This window comes from Lepidochelys olivacea (genome assembly GCF_965140295.1).
Source record: "Lepidochelys olivacea isolate rLepOli2 genome assembly, chromosome: 3".
Lineage (NCBI taxonomy): Eukaryota > Metazoa > Chordata > Testudines > Cheloniidae > Lepidochelys > Lepidochelys olivacea.
The window spans coordinates 155,751,306-155,774,991 of NC_140413.1; the positions used below are offsets into that span (position 1 = coordinate 155,751,306).

Here is a 23,686-nt window from a genome sequence, read left to right on the forward strand (position 1 = left end):
AGCATTTTGTGAATGAACGTGCAGTGGGTGTGTTGTGAATCTGCAGTTCTTCACTATGAACCAGATTGTATAATGTTGGCAGGGAAATAATTTCTTCCTACCACCCCAATCAGCCAAATAGGGCAATAACCACCTTGTTGGCAGCATGCAGGTTAATGTATATGTTCACAGCATGTTACAAATATTAAGTACTGTAGGAAAATGAATATTCTGCTGTAGAATCAGTTGAAAATTAGTTCCTCTTGCCGAGTCCTGAGTTCAGGGGTCTTGTGCATCCCCTGCAACAGTTGATAACCCCAGAACAGTGTGAAGAGGGCAGCCTCCTGTTCTGTTAATGATGTAGTTGACCAGAGGCAGTGCTAGCCCATTTCTCCCCCCCCCCCACCCCACCAACAACACAATAAAAAGCAAGTAGGGGGCCCCTTTGAGCTGCTTGGGGCCCTAAGTAATTGCTTAGTCTGCTTATGCCTAGTGCCGGCTCTCTGACCGTTATATAGATTGTAAGCTCCTGTATAGACCTTAAGCTCTCTAGGACAGGAGCTGTCTTGACTGTCTGTGTACATACAGCATGTAGTACAGTTCTGATTTTCAGAACCACTGCCTCTGGGCACTACCATAATACAAATAATGGTATCTCTACTGTTTTACTGCAGCAGAGATACCAGACCCCTGTGCTCAGGTTTTGGCAGCTTACTTTAAAGATCAAGAGGTTTTTAAGCCAGAGAGAGAAACTGGCTTCCAATTTAGGGTGGGTTAGTTCCAGAAATAATGGAAACTATGAAAAACAGCCCCTCTCTCAAACGGAGCATATAGCCACCAAAGTTTGTCCTTTTCACCTTGCCTGAGGGGTTTTAATGGCTCAGCTGCTGTCCAAAGCATAACCTTCTGAATTATTTGGAACACCTGGTCCACCCCTTGAGCAGCCTATCTGGTTGCACCCACTTTTTGCCACAACATCTAGAATTCCCAAAGCCTCCAAAAAATCTCTCTATTTAGAATGGAGCCTGAGGCTGTATAATAAGAGGTCCATGTGCCCCCATCGCTGCATCTGCATTGACAGTGATTTAGTGCTTCTCGCTACAGTGCTAACATTTGCACGTGTACATGACTCTCATAGAAGCTGGGAGTGGAAAGGAAGTCATGGTCAGATTCAAACTTTCCAGGGCTCTCGTAATCATGGAGATGGAATTAATTAGCTCACCTTAAGCAGCCTTAGTGGTGCCTTCTAAAGTTCTTAGGAATTGGAGATACATTGGTCCCTATAGGCTTGATATATTTTCATGTGTCTGTACATGTCCTCCTTATTTTCTCTGCACTTCCAATATGCTTGCATGTTGACACATTGGCTTCTGTGTGAACACGCACACTGTCTTTCCCTCTTTTCTTAATACGTGCACTCATGAAAGCAGGAATTGTTTACTGGCATCAACAGAGAACACTTTTTTCTTCATTATTTTATTGACTTCCCAAAGTCTTGGCAATAAAGTTGTCTATAGTACCTCAGCATCCAGTGGCACGTTTCTGGAGGAGTATTTGTGTGTGTGTCACGCTCTCTCACATAGTAAACTCACGGGTTATATTCAGCTGCTGACCCATGGGGGGCAATAAGAAATGATTTATAACCATGGCAACAGTTGCTGTAGGAAACTGGGATCAACAAGAATCTTTCATGTCCATGTCAATGAGTGTATTAAAAATCCTCCTACTCTGAGTCAAACAAGACCATTTGTGACACTTAAAAAAAAAAAAAAAATTATAGAGGTAAGTGAAATTGAAATCATATCAAGCAAAATCTCTAGGTGTGGGACTGATGGCACCCTAAGTCTTCCTGAAATGGAGCTACTTGTTATCAGAACCTAACCCCCCTTCCCCCTCCAACCTTCCTACCCCAAAGTGAATGTGTCTGATGGATGATGTCAGCTAGAACTGGTAGGATTCTGCTGTTCCTTGTTTTACTCAATTTGTGTGTTTGTGTGTTCAGTGATTTCTGTAATGCAAAACGCTTTTGATTGAACTCTTGAATACAAGCTGTATGAACTTGGTTGGTATTTGTAGTAGCTGTTTCAGTTGATGGGGTTTCCAGTGTTTGCGGGTTTAAAAGAAAAAAAGTTTGGTGATCATCCAAACTTGTGCATATGTGAAGTTTTATAATTGTCTTACATACAAGTTTCTCAGAGCAATGTATGGTTAATGATATAATTAGACAATCAGTTGGGAATTTTATACATTGGATGAAAGGCATCGGAAAGAGACAGATCAAAAGTTTGGAAAAGAGAACTGCGAGGAGTGAGGGGAGGCCAGTTTGAAAAGAATTGATGAGACCAAATTCCTGAGGAGGCCCTAAAACAGATTTTCATCCCTATGGAGAGAGACCTTTTAAGTCAACTTGTGACTCTTATGCAAAATTCTCAATTTCAATTAAATTCTGTTTTAGGTGGTGGACAATTTTCTCTTTTTAGCTGTCAATATTTGTAACCATTTAAAGGAGGTCACTACACTGTGGTTTCCCTGTGTAAGGAGCTGAAAGCCGGAGGTGCTGCAGCTTCTGGAAGGAGTTTTCTGTGGAGATGGGGGTTCCATAGCACAGCTGATGCTCACCCCTCCCTGAGTGCTGGGGTGATGATTTTGCTTACACAGATCTGTTCATTCCGACCTGGTTGTGTCCACCTCTTGTCTGCTTGATCAAACTGTCCTTATGGATTGGAACATAGATTCTGCATTCTGATACTTCCTTCTACAGCAGTGGTTCTCAACCAGGGGTCTAGGGCCCCCTAGGGGGTCATGAGCAGGTTTCAGGGGGGCCGCTAGGGTGATAGACTCAGTAGGGTCCAGGGCAGAAAGCCGCAGCTCCACCGCATGGGGCTGAAGCCTGGGGCTCTGAGCTCCACCACCCGGGGGCAAAGCTGAAGCCTGAGCAATGTAGCTTCACGGGGGCCCCAGGCAGTTGCCCTGCTTGCTACCCCCTAAGGCCGGGCCCGACTTTTATGTGCAGAAAGCCAGTTATTGTGACACAGGTGGGCCGTGGAGTTTTTATAGCATGTTGGGGGGAGCCTCAGAAAGAAAAAGGTTGAGAACCCCTGTTCTAGAGAACATAAAGGAAAAAGACAGGCAAGAGCTGTTCAAGTCCATCAGCTGGCTTTTCCTCCAGGTGCTATGTGCTCATGAGCAAACACTGTCAGGAGGAAGAACAGGTTTTTGTGCTAAATTCTTGTGGCTTTTCTAGTGGGATTTTGCTACAGAAATAGGAGGCCAGCCTTGATACGTGATTCATTGAAACAATAACAGATCAGGAAAACTGCACTGCTTGCACTTCTATGCAATTAAGAGCCTTGATGGTTATGGAAAGGACTAGGTGGCTCCTAGGTTTTTCCTAATGCTGGGAGATTGGCCTGCTAACAAAAGGGGCTGATTTATACCATTCTCCTGTGTAATGGCAGGGCTGATCTCATTATCTCTAACCCATTCTTCATGGATGGGTCTCTGACAGAACCATGACTACCTCCAGTGCCAGCTTATTGTTAGTTTTTATCTGAATGTGTTTGTGGGCTAATAAATTGTCATGGGCATGGGGTTAATCCCTGCTGACTGGTTCTGGCTTGAAAATTCCTCCTCTTCAGAACCCACCTCTGTTACTGACCTGCTGGGTGACTTTGGGCAAGTCACTTCATGTTTGTGTGCCTCAGTTTCCCCATCTGTATCATGGGGATAACGATACTGATCTCCAAGAGCTTCAAGATCTACTGATGTAAAGTGGTTCCGCGGTCCGACTGCAAGCTGCTGCTCAACCCTGTGTGGCGGGGTCCCACGGTTCAGCCCCACGCAGTGCATCCGGGTCCCGGCTGCCTGGCCCATGCCCAGGGCTCCGCTCCTGGCCCTGCTTTGGATGGTCATGTTGGGCATAGGGGACTGTGGGCGGTTTTGAGGAGGGGGCACAGTGGTTTTCAACCTGCAGCCCACATAACACATGTTGGGCCGCATATGCAGGCCACAATGATAAACAGGTTGAGAACCACTGCAATACAGTGTGTGTGCAAGGCTTTGCAGCAAGACTTGGATATACCATCAGCACTAGCAGTGGTGGCCCAGCAGCCCACTCCCATAGGGAACAGAAGGTCCTTGGTGCTGCTGCCTCACCTGTAGGGGGCAGGAAATGAAGATTCTGGCATGTCTTAGCAGACAGTGTCCATCTTCCCTTTCACCTTTTTGCTTCAGAGTGGAAGGGACCCCAGGAGTGGGGTGACACAGAGCTGGAAGATGGCAGTGGTAAAGTGGCTGGAAAATCTATATCTTGGGGCTAAGGAGGGACAGTGGAGAAGGGGCAGAACAGGGTTCAACACATGTTTGGAGTGGGCCCAGGGACCCCTGCGTAATTCTTGCCCAGCAAAAAAAAGTCTGACTGGCAGTGAGATCTGAACAAAGCTTAGCAGAGCTGTTTCCCTCCACATGCACCCAGAAGCCAAAAGGTAAGTAGTATAAAAGTCCAAATGCTGATGACCGATGATGACTTCTTCCCACCCTACAGTTTAAGGAGAAGAGACCGACTCAGAAATTGTTCTTCAGCAGCGGGAATTGGCATCTGGTTTCCCTCTGCCACCCAAAAGTGGAATTGAACCAGTTTTTAAGTTGGAAGTTCAGTTGATGTTTTCAGCTCTCTTCCAGGGGTCTTTGTTTTCTGGTTCCACCAGGGGCTGGAAGGAAAAGTGCCAAAATAACCATCAAAGTATGTTCTGTAGATTTTGAGCCTAGTTCTGCAGTCATCAGGCTTTCAAAGATCCTTAGCTGATGTAAATTGCCATACATCCATGTCAGTTACACCAGCTGAGGATCTCCCCCCCCAGAACTTCAGGGTGCTCTGCACAGTTAAACCCCTTCCAATGCGGCTTTGGCTCCCACTCTTGTGCAACATAAATCTTTCTCCTCTGGGGGGAGGATGTTGCTATGTTCTCAGAAGCCTGGAATGTTAGAAAAACAAAAAAGGGAACATAACAAGAGTGTTCAAAAATGAAAGCAGTTTTGTGGATATTTACGTGCACTCTGGAGCCCAGGAGGAAGCTAATCAACTTCCCACAAGAGTAGGTGGGGCCGGGCAGGGGTGACAAATGTATGGACTGGTAGCTGGATCCAGACCATAAGTCATATTTATGTGGTCCACAGGACATATCCAGACTGAGCAGAATCTCACTGTTTTCATTTTAAAACAAACAAAAACTCTTCCTGGCTGCAGAGAGCACTTTCCACACATGAACCAAGTTTTGCTTGAGTCTGCAGACAGCCTGAAACAGAGTCTCAGGGAGTGGACTTCAGTCAGCCTTGGAGGGGATGCGGAGTGTCAGCTCTAAAGCCCAGTGATGACACAAACAGCAATGAACTAGGTAAGTGTGTTTTAGCAGGGGGATGAAGCTCTTGGGAACTGGGAGTTGCTGCAGTGAGGGCAATGCAGAGGAAAAAACAGATGTGACTGTTAAATAGGGCTGGGGGAATGAAACAGTGAAAGGAGGATGAGGAAGAAACAAGGGGCAGGAAGAGCAGTGGACCTAAAAAAGGGCGTGTGTTCTCAATGAGTGAAAGTATCAGTAAAGCATGGGACAAATAACTACATCTAGTTATTACATAAAGGCAATATTTCCCCATCCCCCAATCTCTGCACAAGTCTACCACTGCCATCAGTGAACATTCTGCTGTGCACTGGGAGGAGTGTGTATCACAGAGCTTATACCCTGGCCTACTAATTAAACATGGAATTCAGCCTGCCCTTTAAATGAGTTTGACACTCCTGCTGTAGGGTGCTCCTGTGACTTGCATGGCTAATCTTAATTCCACTGCAAGTAGCGGAGAGAGAAAACAGAGGCAGACAAAAGAATGAAATCCAACTGATCTGCATGATCAATGGCTGCTGGAAATCAGCCGTACTCCATTGAAGGCAATGGAGTCACTGGAGGGGTGCTGATTCACAAAAGCTGAGGATCTGCTCAGAGACAGAAACAATCATGAGTGAGTGACACAGAAAAGAGGGGGAAATGGCAGATTAGGCAGTGAGCTCATTTAACTTTGAGGCTAAGGTTTTTTTTCTCTCAAGGATTTAAGATTAGAGCCCTAATTACAGTTGATGAGAGATGCACTGATCATCAGAAATAGGGCTCATTGGCTTGGGTTCCAAGTGTTGTTACATTATACCCGTTGAAGGATTAGATTAGAGTAGATCCACCTGTACAAATCTTCCTTCCATTAACTTCCCCAGTTAGCTTGACTCTCTGTTGCCAGATTAGCCTCTCTTAAGGATGCTCTCATTTCTCTTGGCATCACTTCCTTCGTCAGTCCTTGCTTTATTTATTGCTTCAGTGCCAGTAGCCAAGCTGCTGGCTTGGGGAGGCAGATAAATGGCACAGACTAGAAGCTAGCTTTTAGCAGCACTTTGTACTCTAAGGTGCTTTACAAAGTAATAACTTAAGAGCTAATCTATTGGGAAGGGGGAAGAGATTTGGATTCTGCTCAGTTCCAAGTGTCAGAGCCATGAAATTCAGATCTAAATCCAGATTTCCAGAGTTGGGGCTGGGGGGAGGTTAGCTCTGTGGTTTTGTTGGGAACCATTTCAGCTCAATACCTGAGAGCAGAGCTGGCTGGCAGAGTGAAGGGGAGATGTAAGCTGTATAAGACAAATTACCTTGGATGGTGGGGAACGCAGAGATGAGAAATAGCTTAGCTCCAGCTCCACTGAATGCCTCCGAGGACGTGCTCCCCACATGTAGCCCTGTTCTTCCCTTCCTTTCAGCAGGACTGTAAATATTGCTGGAGCTGATGAGAAGTCTTAAGCAGCTGCAGCTACCTGCCCATAATTTCAAGCTCTTGTCAACAGTACCTTATTTCACTTTGGTGTAGGGACACCTGCCTGTGAGCATGATTATTTATTTACTAGGACTTCCTCATGCACCCTAGCTCATCTACACCAGCCCTAATAGGATTCTGGTGACATGCTCTGTGCAGGGCAGACTGGTTCCCCTCAGCAGCGATTAAAGTTCTGACTCTGGACCCTCGCCTACTCTTTCTTTTTTCACGCTACCAAGTGCATAGAGTATGGGCCATATTCTGCTCTAGTTACCCTGTGACTTCCTCCTCCCCCCATTAGAGATCACAGAGTGAAGCTAACAATTGGCTCGGTGGCCCTGTGATGGCAGCAGCCCCCCAAAGCCTGGAGAAGCAAGCTGCTCCTCCCACTTCTTTCTTCAGAGTGTGACCGTAGGACCATTCTCCTCTTTTCAGCCCTGCCCCCGCTCTGTTTTTCGGTTGCTCCTTCGTTTATGTCAGGTGTGAAATGTCGATTGTACATTCTTAGGTCAGGGATCTTGGGATCTGTACTGAGAGTCACCTGGTCCACTTCTGGGCAGTCTAAGGAATTATAACTGTCTAGCTAAGCGTCTTGTGCTGCCACCCATCACCCTAGATGAGCATATCTCAAGGCAACTAGTTTGGCAACAGCTGAAGTTCCTAGCAGATTTCCTGGAGTCTTGCTCTTCTCCCTTTGTAGATTACAGTACAGATAGCTCCCAGCAATTTCACCCATGCTGGGATTTCCGTTACTGTCCCAAGTGCAGTCCCGCTAATAACATTTTTTTTTACCTGTCCGGCCTTTGGCGGACTCCATGCACTTGGGGTAATTCATTAGTCCTTTCCAGCCAGTGCTTAATCCTGACTCCTAGAGGTTTATTCACCCTTATGGCTTTGCACCTAGAGATTGTGTTGGTGTTAGATATGGCAGCTGCCAGTCAGTAAATCCCCAGGACAGCTCTGGTTCATTGCACGAAGTGGACACTACAATTATCCTGCCCAAGGATGGGGAAGACATCCCTGTGTTTTTGTACTTGGTAAGAAACAGAGGGGACAGTTGTCTCTCTGATTGTAAACTCCTCAGGGCAGAGGCTGTTGCTTTTTAATGGGCCAAACATATTGTGTACTCTTAGCAAACAGTGTCTTGATTGTTACTTATGTAATGAATGGGCAATCACCGATAACTTTCTGTGTGCAGTCCTAGCTCTGCCTTCTCTTTTAATTAAGAATGAAGATGCCCCACTTTGCAGGACTCCAAGTTCACTGACCAGAAGAAGGGTGTCTTTAGCACTGAGTAGCCATGAGGGGTTCACATGAGGGAAAGACTGCTGTGCCCATGAACCTCTGTACAAGACAAACATTTATGCTTCCTGCTGGGAGAATGTGAACTTCTTATTTCATATTTGAATCGCCATAGCGCTCAGAGGCTCCAGTCAGGAGTGGGCCTCGATTGTGCCAGACAGGAAGATCTGCTCCCTGCCCTGAAGAGTTTATAATCTAGGCACACTCCATATGGAGGGAACTTTCACTACTAGGCCCCCCCCACTAGAAACGGGGAGACATGAGGTCTCTGTCCAAGGTTTCTTCACCCTCCCGTTTAGACCTCCCTCCCCTGACATCTATGTGGAGGAGGAGCTTCCAGGAATCAGTTGGAGATGAATCCACCAACAGCCTTGACAGGAACAAGGTCCCTCTGGAATCCTTGGAGCCTGTATAGATGCCAGTTTTACAGAGCATATTCTAGTAAGAAGATCTGCATGAAGGGGCATCTTTGAACACACCAATATCCTGCCAGCCCCACCACTACAACCCTCTGGAGGAACAACGTCTGGGAATTGAGGAAGAGATGGCAACTTCTAATAAGTCCTCTTCCTCCCTGGGTAAGGTGGTGATGCCCTCTCCCACATCCTATGAAGAGGGTAGCTGAGTCCTTATAAATCCCTTGGAGGAAGTAGATGAAATACCCACCGAGCTGTGTTGTATCCTCCATACTTCTTCTCAAGGCAGGGTTGCCTTACTGATAAATAAAGCCCTATTGACACCAGCCACGACAGCATGGCAAACACCAGCCATTATTCCTCCCACCTACAAAAGGGCTGACACAAAGTACTGTGTCCCTCCTAAGTTCTCTTCTCCCACCCCCCACCGAATTCTCTCATGGTGGATGAAGTAAACAAGAAACACAGACAACATCGCTCCAAGTCTATGCCACATGAGAAGGCGCTCAAACAGTTAGGCTACCTTGGACACAAAAGTTACTCTTCAGCTTAGGGTAGCTGGGGCTTCCCTGACACAGACCTTTGCACAACCCCATCTAACATGAAATACTACAAATTTTGTTTGAGGGTATTTGGCTGTGATTCACTGGAAGATGCTCTGACCACCTCTCAACCATGAGCGCTGCTCTACACTGACAACGTAACTTTTCAAGATCCTGAGTAGAGTAAAATGAGAGAGTCAAAATAATCCTCATACACCAGCTTGACTGAGGAAGATATGGTTCCCAGACCTGATTTGCCTGTCCCTGAAGCCAGCTCTTCACCTGCCTCTAACTCTGGATCCTCTGACACAGGAATTGGGGAAACTGCAGCATCCCAACCTTTCCCAGCTACACCTCAAGGTCTGGCTACTGGATGGCTCAAGTTTAGCAATGGACTGCTTATCCAAGGTACTGAACATACTGCTGAATAGTACGAAATAGTCCACAAGAAAGACTTCTTTGCAAAAATGGAAGAAATTCCACTAATGGTTGGATTTCACGGTGGGTCCGCACTTCTCTGTATGCTCTAGTATTGGACAATGTGTAACATGCCAGCATGGACTGGACACATTGCTATCAAAAATCTCTAATTGAAGGCACAGTGGTGTGTGTGCACACCTGGAGTGGAGCACCCATAGGGATAAAACATCTCAGAGAACTCCAATTACTGTACAAGTAAGTAACCTTTCCTTTCCAGATCTGAACTCGGCAGCTCAGCCCCATCTCTAAAAGTAGTTTACAGACTAAATTTACTTCAGACTAGTTTCCTGTTTCCTGTGATGTAATGCTTCCATCATGCCCCCTTTACCAGCATTAAAAGGAACACTTGGAAGATCTCACTCCCAGCAGCAAATGAATCCATGCTACAGTGGCAAGAGATATGCCATAAAGCTGGTTACCAGATCCAAAGTGAGAGGGATAGATGTAGAACAGGAGATATCTCCTTCTTTCACTTTTGTAAGTGACCATTAATGCTAGTGAAAGGTGTCAGGTTTGACAATTTTGGAGTCTGAGGTCCTCTATCCACTGAAGAGCTGCAGAACAGGGAAGGCAGTGAAAGATTCATCCATGTGTCCCTGCTCAGATGCACGATCTGTGACTGGGAGGAACAACTGCTAGGAGCAAGAGGAGAATGCAGACTCCATGGCCCATCTGAGCTTAACCTGCCTGACAACAAGAGACCCAGTGGTGCTGGTGATTTTGTGATAGGGATACTGGTTCACCAGCAGTTTGAGGCTAAAAACTCTTTTCATACAGGCCACTGAACAGCCATCAGATGATGATGACTTTGCTCAATCCCATGACAGTAGTGAAGAAATCTGGAGAAGGAAGGCTCTGCATGCTATCATTAACCCCCTGAGCCATCCAATCCTCTGGACAAACAATATTCAATTGTAAGTCCATAGTACATATCCTTGTCATTTAATACTCCAATATTTGTGGTTCCCCTCTCACTCCTTCCCTTCCAATTAGTCCTTGAATAGTCTCTGCCTGACACCTGGTGTTTTACACTCTGGGCCCGTAGTGATTTGTTGACCACACTGAAACACCCCTGTCTAATTCCTGGTAACATACTGTTGAGCTTGTTGTAACATGCTGTGTATTACTGATTGCAGCATAGGCTGGAATGTATATCTATCCATCTCTGTATTTGGGGTGTTTATCTGATCTTGGAGTCACTGCTGTTACATGTCAGTATTGTTTATGAAGCCTGAAGGAATTAAACACCTTATTGTTTACAAGGCCATGAGTGAATGTGAAATCAGCAAGTTGACTTTTCGATAAAAATTCTTCAAAGGAATGAAGTGCTGCTAAAGTTGCACTTAATTGGTTAGGTGATGGATCTGTCCCACAAAGACCAGACATTAGGTGTGCTGAATTAGGAATATAGGACTTGCCAATCCAGATCAGACCTGAGGTCCATTTAGTCCAGTATCTCATTTCTGACAGTGGCCAGCACCAGATACTTCAGAGGAAAGTGTAAGAACACTGCAGTAGGCAGATATGGGATAATCTGCTCCCATATTACATCTCATCCTGACCTCTGAGACTGGCTTAAGCCTTGAAGCATAAAGTTTAAAATCCCTTCCAAAACCTGTTAGTATTAACTATTGTAGGCAGTGTTGTTGTAGCCATGTCAGTCCCAGGATATTAGGGAGACCAAGGTGGGTGAGGTAATATCTTTTATTGGACCAACTTCTGTTAGTGAGAGAGACCAGCTTTTGACCTACACAGAACTCTTCTTTAGGTATGGGAAAGGTACACAGGGTGTCACACTTAAATACAAGATCAAATAGTTTAGCAGAAGAAGTTAGCACATATTCTAAGGAACCAAGGTGAAGTGGCCCGTTAACACCTCTGTAGTCATAGGACAAAAAGAGGGGGTTAGTGGGGTTCAGATTGTTGTACTAAGCCATAAATCCAGTGTCTTTCTGAAGACTGGTTTTTAGTGTCTAGCAGAATAATGAATTTAAGCTCCCAGTTCGTCTTTTGGAAGTATTGTGCATGTTTCCTTTGAGGATGAGGTCAGATATAGAGTGATTGTTCTGGCCACACACCCCTAGTTGTCACCTACCACCCCACTCTGATACCCCTACAGGGTATCATCAAACTAGATCCCATACTTGATGGGAACCCCAATCCTGAAAGAAGTCTTTCCTGACCCCCCTCTTCTGGCCTTCAAACAACCCCCCAACCCCTCTGAGCTCATCACCAGAAGCAAGCTCCCCACAGAACAGGACATACCAACTCAAAGCAGCACCAGACCCTGCCAGAACAACATAAGCAAAGCCTGCAGGCATATCTCCACTGCTACAATGATCAACAACCCCCCCACAACACACCTTTCAAGATCCATGGGTCCTACACGTGCCTATCACAACATGTGGTGTATCTCATCCCTTGCACCAGATACCTTAACAACAACTGTGGGTGAAACCAGGCAATCACCATGCTCTGGAATGAACTCTCACAGGAAAATGTGAAAAGTGTTCACCCTCCGGTGATAGTGTGTTTGTCTTTTTCAAAGTGATCACTATATCTGACCTATCCATCCTCATCCTCAAAGGAATAATTATTAAAGGAGTATTAGCTATTATAATTTTTGAGAGTCAAACAAGGGCTTGTTTTCACCATAGAAACTGGCTAGAGGAAAATTAGTCATGTGATGAAGGCACCCCACTGGGCGTGGGTCTAGTTTTGTTGTATAGTAGCTGGAGACTGCCTTTGTTCTCTGAGTACTGTATCTTTATACTTTGAAGAACTCTCTGTCTGTACAGACAATGGCTCTTTTGTTCTCTGCTCTTTGCAAGGAGCCCATCACACCGTGCTATCTCTCCTGAAGATGACAGGAGTTTTGCTTGTTGGCTTTCTAAAATAATGATTTTAGATGAGAGTATATGTTTCACCCTTTGTACAGGAAACACAACAGGTTGTATCTCCCAGTTATGGTTGTTCTGAATGCTGAATTTGACTGTGGTCAGTAAGAAGTCTGAAACTAGATTCTTTATTTCTGCTAACTCACACATTTTAACAGCTTTCACCACGGTCCTTTGTTCCCTTTCCTCATGGAAGGTCCCTCTACTGTTCTGAAGCACATGCTGCACCTTCTCTCTCCAGTTCTATTCCATCTGCCTCAGGTACAAAACTGAAAATAGCAGGTATTGGCCTTTTTGTGGTATTTCTCATGGAGATCAAGAAGGGCAGAGGTGTGACTTTTTTTCTAGTTAACCAAGGTATTTTCCAAACCTCTAAAAGGTTCAGGTTTGAGACTTTTTTGGTGTGTGTGGGGGGGGGGGGGGGCACAAGAGGAGAAGATTCTGTTCTTTTCATCCAAACCCATTTGCCCAGTCCTAGGAAAATCATGTACTTATATACATGGGGGAGAAAAAAAATCCCCAAGAAATTTGGTTTCCAGTTGGTGCTTTGGTTCAAGTCTTTTTTTATGCTTTTTAGAACTCCTGCTTGGAGTGTCAGATGCTTAAAGGAAACAAACCCAAATCCTGACCAGATGCTGCCCATTTGCCTTATTCTCGGTTGGGTCATCCAAAGGGCAGGCTTTTAAAAAATCAACTATATAAGCTTTTAATTACAAAGCTTATAAAAATGAAGAAAGGGCCAGGTGTGAGAACAGAGCTAGCTGCTGGGCTCAGCTCAAGGAGAGGTAGAAGGAGATTGTATATTAAAATGTACACACATGTATTGAATGACTGGGTTCCAGGCAAAAATCTGGAAGTTTCATGAACATCTGAGAGAAGGACTCAAAGTGTGGGTTAGGTTTCTCCAAGGGTTCTATACAGGTCAAACTGCCTCTGAAGCCAAATCCCAAAGAAGGAAAAATACAAGTGATCTGATGGTGCCACCCCATTCAGAATCCATCTCGTCTCCGTGCAACTCTCGTATTGTATGAAAGCCAACCAAAGCAACAATGAATAACTCAGTTTAATTACACCCTCTTTTATGAACTGACTAGCATGTGAACATTTCACTACCCTTTAGGGGCTCCTCTTGGGTGCTGTGGAGTATTTGCTGGTTTGGGGAGTTGATTGGCTTATTTGTGAATAACTTATCTGACAAATGTAGCTCATTTTGCTGTCCACAAACCAATTCCAACTTTAGTGAATGGATTGATTATTCACAAATAGGCACCTGATATTTTAGATAGATGATTTTCAGCCTGTGAATTATTCTCAGGTTCACTACAACTGCCTGTTTGTTGTTCATGGTGTATGATTGGTCCCATGAATGATGTTTCTGCTTCCTAACCGACTGACTGAAACTTCTGCAACGGAAGAATAACAAACAATTAAATATCATACTTGTGGGTAGAATTTTTTGAGCAAGTAATTATCTATAGAATAAGATTCCAGTATTGTCACACTGTGTAACCCTGAAGCCTAGACTGTCTGTACAGTCAGTTTGAAGTGACAGAAACTGCTATGAGCATGATTAAGAGCTCTTTTTGTTAAGAATGTTATCAGGTTGAATTATCACTGGGATTCACAGTCTGTTACTCTCCAGTTTGTAAGTTCCCAGATATTTTGATTTTATGAATTATACCCATGTGGTGTATAATTACAGTAAGGCATATATCTGTGCCATGCAAAGGGTTCTAGGTCATAGTTACATCAGAGGTAATTCAACCAATTGCCACGCTTACTCTACAGCTAAGTTGTGTGCAACAATTACATTGGTTAAATGAGGGAGAGTAGTGGATTACTTAGCCCGTTTGCCACAGTTCTTCAAAAGCACCCACACAACACAGCCAGCACAAGCAACCCCAAAACACACAGAGCCTCTCACTGTAGCGCATGCCCTTCATTCACCACCTGCACAAACCAACACAACTCTTCCAGTGTGTCACAACAGAAATAGCTGGGAGCATGGCTGAGAGCTCTCTCTGTTCAGAACATCACCAGCTGGGCCCTATGGAACCAGATGGAATGTTGGCACACAAAGGTTCTGTGGCAGTTGGAATGTGACAGTTGATCAGAGGAGGTGGGAGTAACAGCTATTGGGGAGGTAAGGGGGGGAGGGACAAAGAGGTGGTGGTGCCTGCAGCCAGAGGGCAGCTCTGTCACAAACCATGGGGAACATGCTAACTCAGCAACATTGGTCAATGCAACGCAGCACACGGAAATGAGCCCCGAAACGCTACCTACCTATGTGGCTGTACTGCTTCTATCATTTCCTGGTCTCTAGCACACACCGCTTTGTTACTGTGTTAGCGTGGTTACTGCTGCGGTGCTTTGTGACCGTGTTTGATGAAATAGTACACAGGCGCACTGGGGTGAAGGCCTGCCACAAAATAATCTGACTCCATGCCGTACCAAAATGGGCACAAGTGAAAACCCTTCCCATAGCTACTGGTATAGGGTGGCACCGTTACCAATATCACTCTAAGCTTTGACCACCCACCATGCCAAGAAAGAAAGCTCCCCACGCTGGCCAGAGAGAAGCTACAAGAAGAAGAACATTAAGGAAAAATAAATCCGATACAGCGCACAGATGATGGATTACTTGGCCCAACTACCACACCTGTGTAACAGCACGGGCTTTCATCCTCTATTTTGCACTAAACTTCTTGAAACTTTAGGCTTCGCCAGCGTTTTCATGAACATACCAATGGTTATCCAAATACTTGCAAACAAGGAATGACAGAACATAGCCCTTCTCCAGCATTGACATCAAAGTGAGCTCACCCTGTTTATTCACAAAATATAAACTGATCTCTCTTGGTACTGTTCAGCCAGCTCTGCTGGCTTGTTATGGTTTGGTTGCTAGTAAGTGTAAGGCCTTGTAAACTGGTTTATTGTTGTAGAGTTGCTTATGAGAGATGGGCAGTGTCAACTAGGTTTAATTAGGGTTGTTTGTGAGGCAGTGTGGGCTAGTGGCTAGAGCACTGGATTAGCAAGCAGGAGGACCTGGGTTTTATTCTTGCGTCTGCCACTGCTTTGCTGGATGATCTTGGGCAAGTCACTCTTCCCTCTGCCTCAGTTTCTCCAATCCAATAAGGATACAATATTGACCTCATGTCATGTGAGAACTAGGCACATTTATTATTTGTGGTGAGATTGCTCATGTATTAAGCTGTGCACGCTTATTTTGTATTGGAGAGTTAAATGTCAGCTAAGGGGTGTGCACACTGGTTTGTTGTTGGGTTTCATGGAACTGTGTGATTGGCATTGATGGGGGTTATTTTGAGAATTTAAACACAACCAAAGCCCCAACATAAAGAAATGAATTTTGTACAAAATATAAATGAAAAAATACAAAATAGTTGATTTATATATAAAAGGTTGTCATTTTGAAGAACCCCAAAGAGCTTCACAAATGATCTGTGCTATATGGAAAATTGCTGCACATTCCACATAAATGTGGCCACTTTTTAGGTGGAACATGGCGGTTGTAATCATTATCCAGCAACATATCACAACTGTTCAGCACAGAAACAGAAAATGAAGGATAATACAATAGTGCTTCCAGTGGAAACTGTTGGGGGTATGTAGGCCAGCAGAATGTAAAGAAACATATTTCTGTTTGACCAGATTCTGGGGCTAACCTCTTTATACTTGGGGAAAGGCCATGGGCTCTTTAATGGTCACAGCAAGTTAGTACCTTAATTCTACTTCCTCACCTAAAAGGGGACACTTTCAGCACCACAGGCCCCTCAAAACATTCTGCTGGGCTTATTGATTAAGCGTTGACTCCCAGAAGAGTGCTGCCTACTGAATCACCAGCACTGCTTTCTGCAGTACTCTGGTTTTTCCTTGGAGGATTCCCAGCCAAGTATTGACCCAGCTTGACCTTGCTTCGTTTGTGAAGTCACAGCCCAAAGCAGAAGCGCTAGAAGCAAATTGACAGAAGGGTGGTCAGATTTTAGGCCTGCTAATCATGTCACTTTCCCTTTGTAGTATAAACCTTCTACACCTTGTGAAACATAACGTCGAAAAAACATAATTTTTCCATATGGCAAAGGCAGCTTCTGGCTTTACTGTATTGAAACAATGAGTGGGTTGTAAATTCTTTTGGCTCAGCCTTAGGGAACTGGAACTTTCTTTCCACCCTTTTAAGCAAGTACATTGGCAGGTCGCCTGGTCTCCCCTGGTCCCGCAGATCAGTTTGCCTTCTGTTTGTCAAATGCCTAAAAAAAGGAACCAATCAGATCACATTCGCCTAATGGATTTATGAATCTCCTTAGGTGCCATCAGGTCTAATTTCTTAGTGAGCTGTGACAGTTTAACACCTGGGCAATGACTGCAGAGGGGTGATGAATGGCTAGGGGACTGCAGAAACCTGGAATCATTACTATGCTACAGTAAAAGCCATAACCAAGCCCTGTGAAAATCTTCCCCAAGTGTTAATGGAACCATGTAAATAAGGATGAAGGTAGGTTTCCCTTGTGATAGTTGCAGCAAAGTTATTTGCTTTGTGGTTCATTCATTTTGCCAGATGGCCTGGAACTGTTTGTCAAGCTGAACTTGAATAGGTTTTATTTACTACTGGGCTTTATTGAACTGTGGTTTCAACCATTTTTAAAGGGATCCTTTAAGGAGGAAGGAGCTGGAGTAAACTGTTACTTCACGCAGAGTGCACTTGAGTCACAGCAATTCACTATGTGCTATGGTGGTGCCTAAATACTGTGGGGACGGCGCATTAGAAATTCCTTAATTAAAGGTACTTATTTCCATGCTAACTTTGTAGCAGATTAGGTTTTGTGTGATCAAAGATTGGAAGGTGCGATTGCATCCCTGAACAAAGCTAGCGCTAAGCAATAGCACTGATCCTGTGTGAACTAATTTGCTATGGCTCTCTGTCACTAGGAGAGGACCATGTTGTTGGAATCTGGAACAGAAGCAGTTGCCATATGGCCAGGTTTCGGCATATCAATGGATCCTTTTGTGGTTCTGCTGGCAGTGGTAAGGATAGACTGGTTCAGGAAGTAATACTGATTTCATTTCTGCTGGCTTGACTGAACCTAGGATGGACTGAAATGTACTATAAGCAGGGCTTACCTGTTGGATGCTGCGCAAACATGGATAGCAGACACCTATGTAAGACTTGTAGGGTAAAACCTGCTAAGAGTGTTAGGGGTTTCTTTTAGAGCTTTTTTATGTTCCAATAGGCGAAAAGAGCTTTATTTAAAATAAATTAATTTGCCATGCCCTTCATCTCTACTGTACAGTCAAGGTCTCGGTATGTTTTAAAACTATAGGTGAGGCTGAGATTTTGTCATGGTTATTTTTAGTAAAAGTCACCGATAGGTCACGGACAATAACCAAAAATTCACCGAAGCCCCTGACCTGTCTCTGACTTTTATTAAAAATAACTATGACAAAATGAGGAAGGAGGAGGATCCAGCACCCACTGCTACTGGGGCTCCAGGGTTCCCCCCACCCATGGTGACTGAAAGCACAGGGTCCCCCCGCCTGTCTGCCGGCAGCAGCTTGGAGCTGTGAGGTCTGCCCTGGCAAGTTGGGAGCTGCAGGGTCCCCCCACCCACCGCCCCTGGCAGTGGCTCAGAGCTGTGGTGATACCCCTGCTACCCGCAGTGCCAGCTGGGGCCTATGGAGGGGCTCCTGCCTCCAGCAATGGCTAGGAGTTGCAGGGGGGGGCCGCTGGCTGACAGCTCCAGCCCCATCGTCCCGGGGCTGAAGTGGATTCAGTGACTTCCATGACCTTTGTGACAAAATCTTAGCCTTAACTACAAGCACTTATCACTGCAGTGTTAGAGACACTTGGAAAATGGCAATTATTTTTAGTGGGGATTTTTTTCTATATTTCCTGCAAATATTTTTATTTTCTGATCTGAATCTGAAACTGAAAAATGTTTGGTTTTCAAAAACAGCTTTTCTTTACAAAATTAAATTTGCAGTGCAACTTTTCAAAAACCAAATCTTGAATTTTCTGTTACCAAATATTGTTTGGTTTTCAATTTGTTTTTATAGAAAAAATTTAAAACTTACTCCAAAATGAAAATGTTGATAGAAAATGTTTTCATTTTGATTGAAAGGCCCTTTGTCATCAAAAAAAGTTTTGACAATAAGTTTTCTAAATTTCTAGGGCTAAATTCCTCCCTGTTGTCACTTCACTTTCATTGGAACTGCACCAGGGATTAATTTTGTTCACTGTCTTTCAGACAAAATGGTAAAGGCCACCATCATCCACCACTGATGGTAGTGGAAGCTTTGCCATTGATTTCAGTGCCCATGCAGAGCGCTGGGTCTGATCATGTCTTGGCCAATATTTCCTCCTCTGGGTCTAATATCTGAGGCTGTGCATGAGCTGTTGTGAGAGCCAGTGGTGCCATAGTTAGCTTGTTGTCATATTCTTTGGGATTCCCAGATATAAATTCTGTTCTTTGTTTGGATGAACTAGCTATTGCTCCTAGACATAAAATTGCAGACCTATACTAACCTCAGCCATATCTCACTGACTGGCCGGGATCTACTTGATTTGACTGCTGATGGACGCAGTCAGGGATGTGCTGAAAAACACTTTCAGTGCTACAGAACAGCAGCTGCCCCATTACGATCCCTGACTTGACTCAGACAAAACTGATTTTCCTGAAACTTTGCTTGATCTTGTCAAGAAGTTTGGTAACTACTAGACAAAGCTTTTAAAGTTATGTGGTTAAATCCTGGCTCTATTGAAGTCAATGGCAAAACTCCTGTTGACTTGAATGGGTCTGGGATTTCATCCATGGGGTGTTGAAAATTCACCTCTAGTTGAATTTTGAATATTTTTCTAATTCTTCTTAGCTCATTGCTCCCAAATAATTTGATCCATGAACTACAATGTTTTTGTTTTGCTGGCAGGAGGTACCTCTTAGTATTTGTGGGAGATAACAATATTAAGAGTTATAAAGAGCAAAGCTTATAGAACAATCATTTACAAATATAAACTGAACTTCAGCTTCTGGCTGAGCCAGAGATTTATTGGGGATAGCTGGGTGCCGGAGCAGCAGGGTGGAGAGAAAGGAAGTATATATTATTATACTATTTTACAGATGGGGAACTGAGGCACAGAGAGCCTCAGTGACATTCCCAAGGTTACACAGAAAGTCACTGGAAGAGCTGGAAACAGAACCCAGCTTTCTTGCATCTCAGTTTAGTCCCATCATTCTAAGACCATTTGTCCTCTTGTATATGGGTGTGGGTTTTTTGTTTTTTATTTGTTTTTGGGTTTTTTGCCTTTTAACATTTGAGTTTAACTTGAAGTTTACAACACATTTCTACCTGATTAGATAGACTTGTTCTTTAAAGGGGGTAGATTTTATGCATGATAATGTTGATTCATCCCAGAATAGGTGAAGTTAAAATGGACTAGATAAATTAGCCAGGGTAGACAGCAGCCCCTACCTGTTTATCCTTTGCCTTTTTTCTGGAGCAAACCTAATTTATCTAAGCCACACGAGACAGATAGTTTAATAAAACAGCACACTGTTGAATGACCAATTCCCATTGCATACTGCCTTTTCCTTGCCAGCTACTTATGATGCGATTGTTGTTAATCTACATGGCCTCTTCAAAGCATTAATATAGCTCCAGAGTCCTACATGAGGATTTCCTGCTCTGAAGGGTAAATGCAACTGAAGAACATGGGCTCTTGCAAAACAACAACAAAACCTCACTTCCTGCAGGAGAGGTGGGATTTTAAAGCCCCAGAACTGTAATTCATGTTAATGCTCACTGGTGACTCTCACCTGGGCTTCAGTGCAGTTCTACAGAAAAATAACTGACTTCACTCTGAGCAAAAAGAAAAGGAGTACTTGTGGCACCTTAGAGACTAACCAATTTATTTGAGCATGAGCTTTCGTGAGCAACAGCTCACTTCATCGGATGCGTACCGTGGAAACTGCAGCAGACTTTATATACACACAGAGATCATAAAACAATACCTCCTCCCACCCCACTGTCCTGCATATATATATATATAAAGTCTGCTGCAGTTTCCATGGTATGCATCCGATGAAGTGAGCTGTAGCTCACGAAAGCTCATGCTCAAATAAATTGGTTAGTCTCTAAGGTGCCACAAGTACTCCTTTTCTTTTTGCGAATACAGACTAACACGGCTGTTACTCTGAAACCGTTCACTCTGAGCAAGTTCCTCTGCATTCAGCACTTGTACTGCTGGACAGCAGCTTGCCCAGCCACCTCAAAGGACAGTCTCCAATAGCCCATCTACACTACAGAGCTGCCTAGGCAGGGGAGCTGGGTACAAGGCAGTTACAATTTGTAGGGTACATTGCACTATAACAGTGTTCCATAACCAGGCTAAATAGGCCCATGCACATAGGCAGTGCCTTGGTTAGTACTGTGCTTGTAGCTATGGCACCAGCCCTGAATCTGCCTGTCAGAAGAGTATGCAATCAACCCAAGCTTGGCATTTAGGGGACTGAACATTCATATGCATCAAATGAAAACCAAAAGAACTAAATTCTGTTTTAGAAATTATTTGGAACCAAATCTTGGGAAACAGAGCCAAGCTTTGGCCTCCATAGTCCTCAGAATGAGCTGTGGGAAGTGAGAGAGTGTGTGAGAGACTACTGTTCCTCCCTTCCGCATGAGGTGTTGGCCTACTGGATCTGTGCTGTGTATACATGCACTGGCGAGGCTCTGGACAGGGCCGGCTCTAGGCACCAGCTAAGCGAGCTGGTGCCTGGGGCAGTGCTGCTGAAGGGGCGGCACTCTGGCTGTTCTTGGGGCGGCACTCCTGCAGCAGCCACGGCTGCAATTCGGCAGCAGCTCCTCTCCGATGTTCCTGTTCTCTCCAGCGGCGGCGTATTTGGCAGGGATTTTTTTTGTTTGGCTGCTTGGGGCAGCAAAAAATGTGGAGCTGGCCCTGGCTCTGGACATGCTCATGTTCCCCCACTTATGAAGGTCTCCTCTGCTTTTGCTCCTAGATGGCCACATGTTTCAATTGTGATCAGACCTCAGACCCTTGTATAAGATGTCCTGGGATTTGTTCTATACATCCATTAAAATCACGCCCACTATGATGGTTTTCAACATGAAAACCAGTTACTTTGAGACCCACTGATACTTCCCACTTATGCTAACCAGCATTCCTGTGTTCCCCAAACCAGATAAACACAAAATCTCATGTGGAATATAACTATTCGGTTATCCAGAGTGAATAAACCATGAGTAGCAGCATTTGGATCTCAATGCAGTTGACAGAGAGCTGAAGTATACAATTAGCTAATATGCGATTAGCAGCCCAGGCAACCAAATGGGGTTTGCTCAAGACCATGTGATTTTCATGTATGTAAGTGGATTAGGTAGCAAAGCACTGAGCAGCTAGATAGAGTGCACTGAACCACTAAGTCTGTGATGGATGGCCACGTTCAGTGGGGCTCACATCTATCCTGGATTCACTCTCATCTCGCTGCCTCACTATTGCATCTGGTCTGTTTAGTGGTGAGTGACCTCTCCTTGGGTGTGATGGATGCTCACATGGTTGCCATTTGAAACACACACATCTCAAAGCTGTATTCCTACTTGACTTCCCTTCCCCTTTACACCATGGTGTCCAAAGTATGGCCTGAAGGCCTATTACAGCCCAAAGGAGCATTTTAAAATGTATGCCATGGCTGCCCTATATGATCAGGCAAAGCTCATTAACTTCAGGAACTCAAACAAGCACCATTTTCTGTTCATCTGCTGCATGAAGAGGAGAGAAGCACAAGGAAATAGGCTTATGTGCCTTCAGTGCCAGATCTTGCAGAGTGTCTAGGGCCTGCAGCGCCCATTGGCTTCAGAGGGCATGAGGGGCACTCAGCCTTTCTCAGGTTCAGACCCTTATTTTGGCAGAGAGCAAAATGGTGTAGCTTTGAGACAAATTAAGTGCAGGCCACCAAGTTCTTTGCATTTGCTAAACCAGCCCTCAGTATCACTAGTGCTAGGCACTATTGCTTGATGTGGCCAAATTAGTCTTTTACATTGTTCACCATTCAGGATTAGAGCTGGTCAGAACCCAGAATTCCCATTCTACAGGAAATTACACAATTTTGGATCTTTTTCATTCTAAATCAGAATGAAAAATTGAAACTTCCTGCAGAATGAACTCTGAGATTTTGTTTAGGGAAAAAAATCAAAATGACATTTCATTTCAACCTTATTGAAACATTTCAACTATAATATATTATAAATTATAATAAATATTTTTATTAAACATAAAAATCCAAATTGAATATTTTGACCTTATCACAATATTTCAATATTTTTTTCATCAAAAAATTCAAATAAGCCAACACTGTCTGCAGAAGATGACAATTCTGTGAAATTGAAATTTTCCTGATGGACAATATCAATCCGCTCCACTGAGCATACTGAATGGGATGCTCCTACAATTGTCCCAATCTTTGTAGCATAGAATAGTGCAGACTCTGGGCCTTTTATCCCAGTACTCCTTTAAATAAGAGCAGTATCTATAAAATCTGTTTTACCTTAATCACAGCATGTTAGCATCTCTGCAGCTTCTCACCCTCCCAATCTGTCAGTTTGTGGACATTCCACAGAGAGGGAGTGTTGTCTAGTGGTTGGACGAAGAGGAATAAGGTGCGGGATGCCTAGGCTCTATTAAAACTAACTTGCTTTGTGACTTAAGGCAGGTCACTTAACTGCTCCATGCCTCAGTTTCCCATCCATATAATGCATACCGTGCATGATATCTCATGCAGGTATGGTGATTGTTAATTATGATGATGTTTGTGAAGTGCTTCATGATAATGTTTGTAAAGTGCTTCAGCCCCACGGGAGGTGCTGGGGTTTGGGGCTTCTGCCCTGTGGGATTTAAAATATTTACCGGAGCACCACTCTGGACAGCTCTGGCTGAATTTAAGCCCCGCCTCAGGATTACTGAAAGCCACTCTTACAGATTATTGGATTATTTTGGTTTGTTCTTGAGGGTAGGGTTCAGAGAGGGAATAAATAGATGGTGGAATTCAGCTATAAACCTTCAGGGCAGGACTGAGCTGGGGAGCAGAGCATAGGGGAGACATGGACAGTGTTGTGAGCCAGCAGCCTTTTGCTCACTCTCTCCAATCACTGACAAATTCCCTCTCATTGCATAGAAGTGATCACTAGGATGATAATAGTGGAA

At 44.3% G+C, this 23,686-nt stretch overlaps 1 protein-coding gene across 1 annotated transcript in view; it reads left to right on the top strand.

Annotated features, from left to right (window-relative positions):
- The first annotated feature begins 1,872 nt into the window (after positions 1-1,872).
- TOGARAM2 (TOG array regulator of axonemal microtubules 2) overlaps positions 1,873-23,686 on the top strand; it is a 95,279-nt gene continuing 73,465 nt past the window's right edge. Inside the window, exon 1 of the mRNA XM_084624165.1 lies at positions 1,873-1,929. The gene's annotated coding sequence lies outside the window, so the exon portion shown is untranslated. The remainder of the gene's footprint in view (positions 1,930-23,686) is intronic.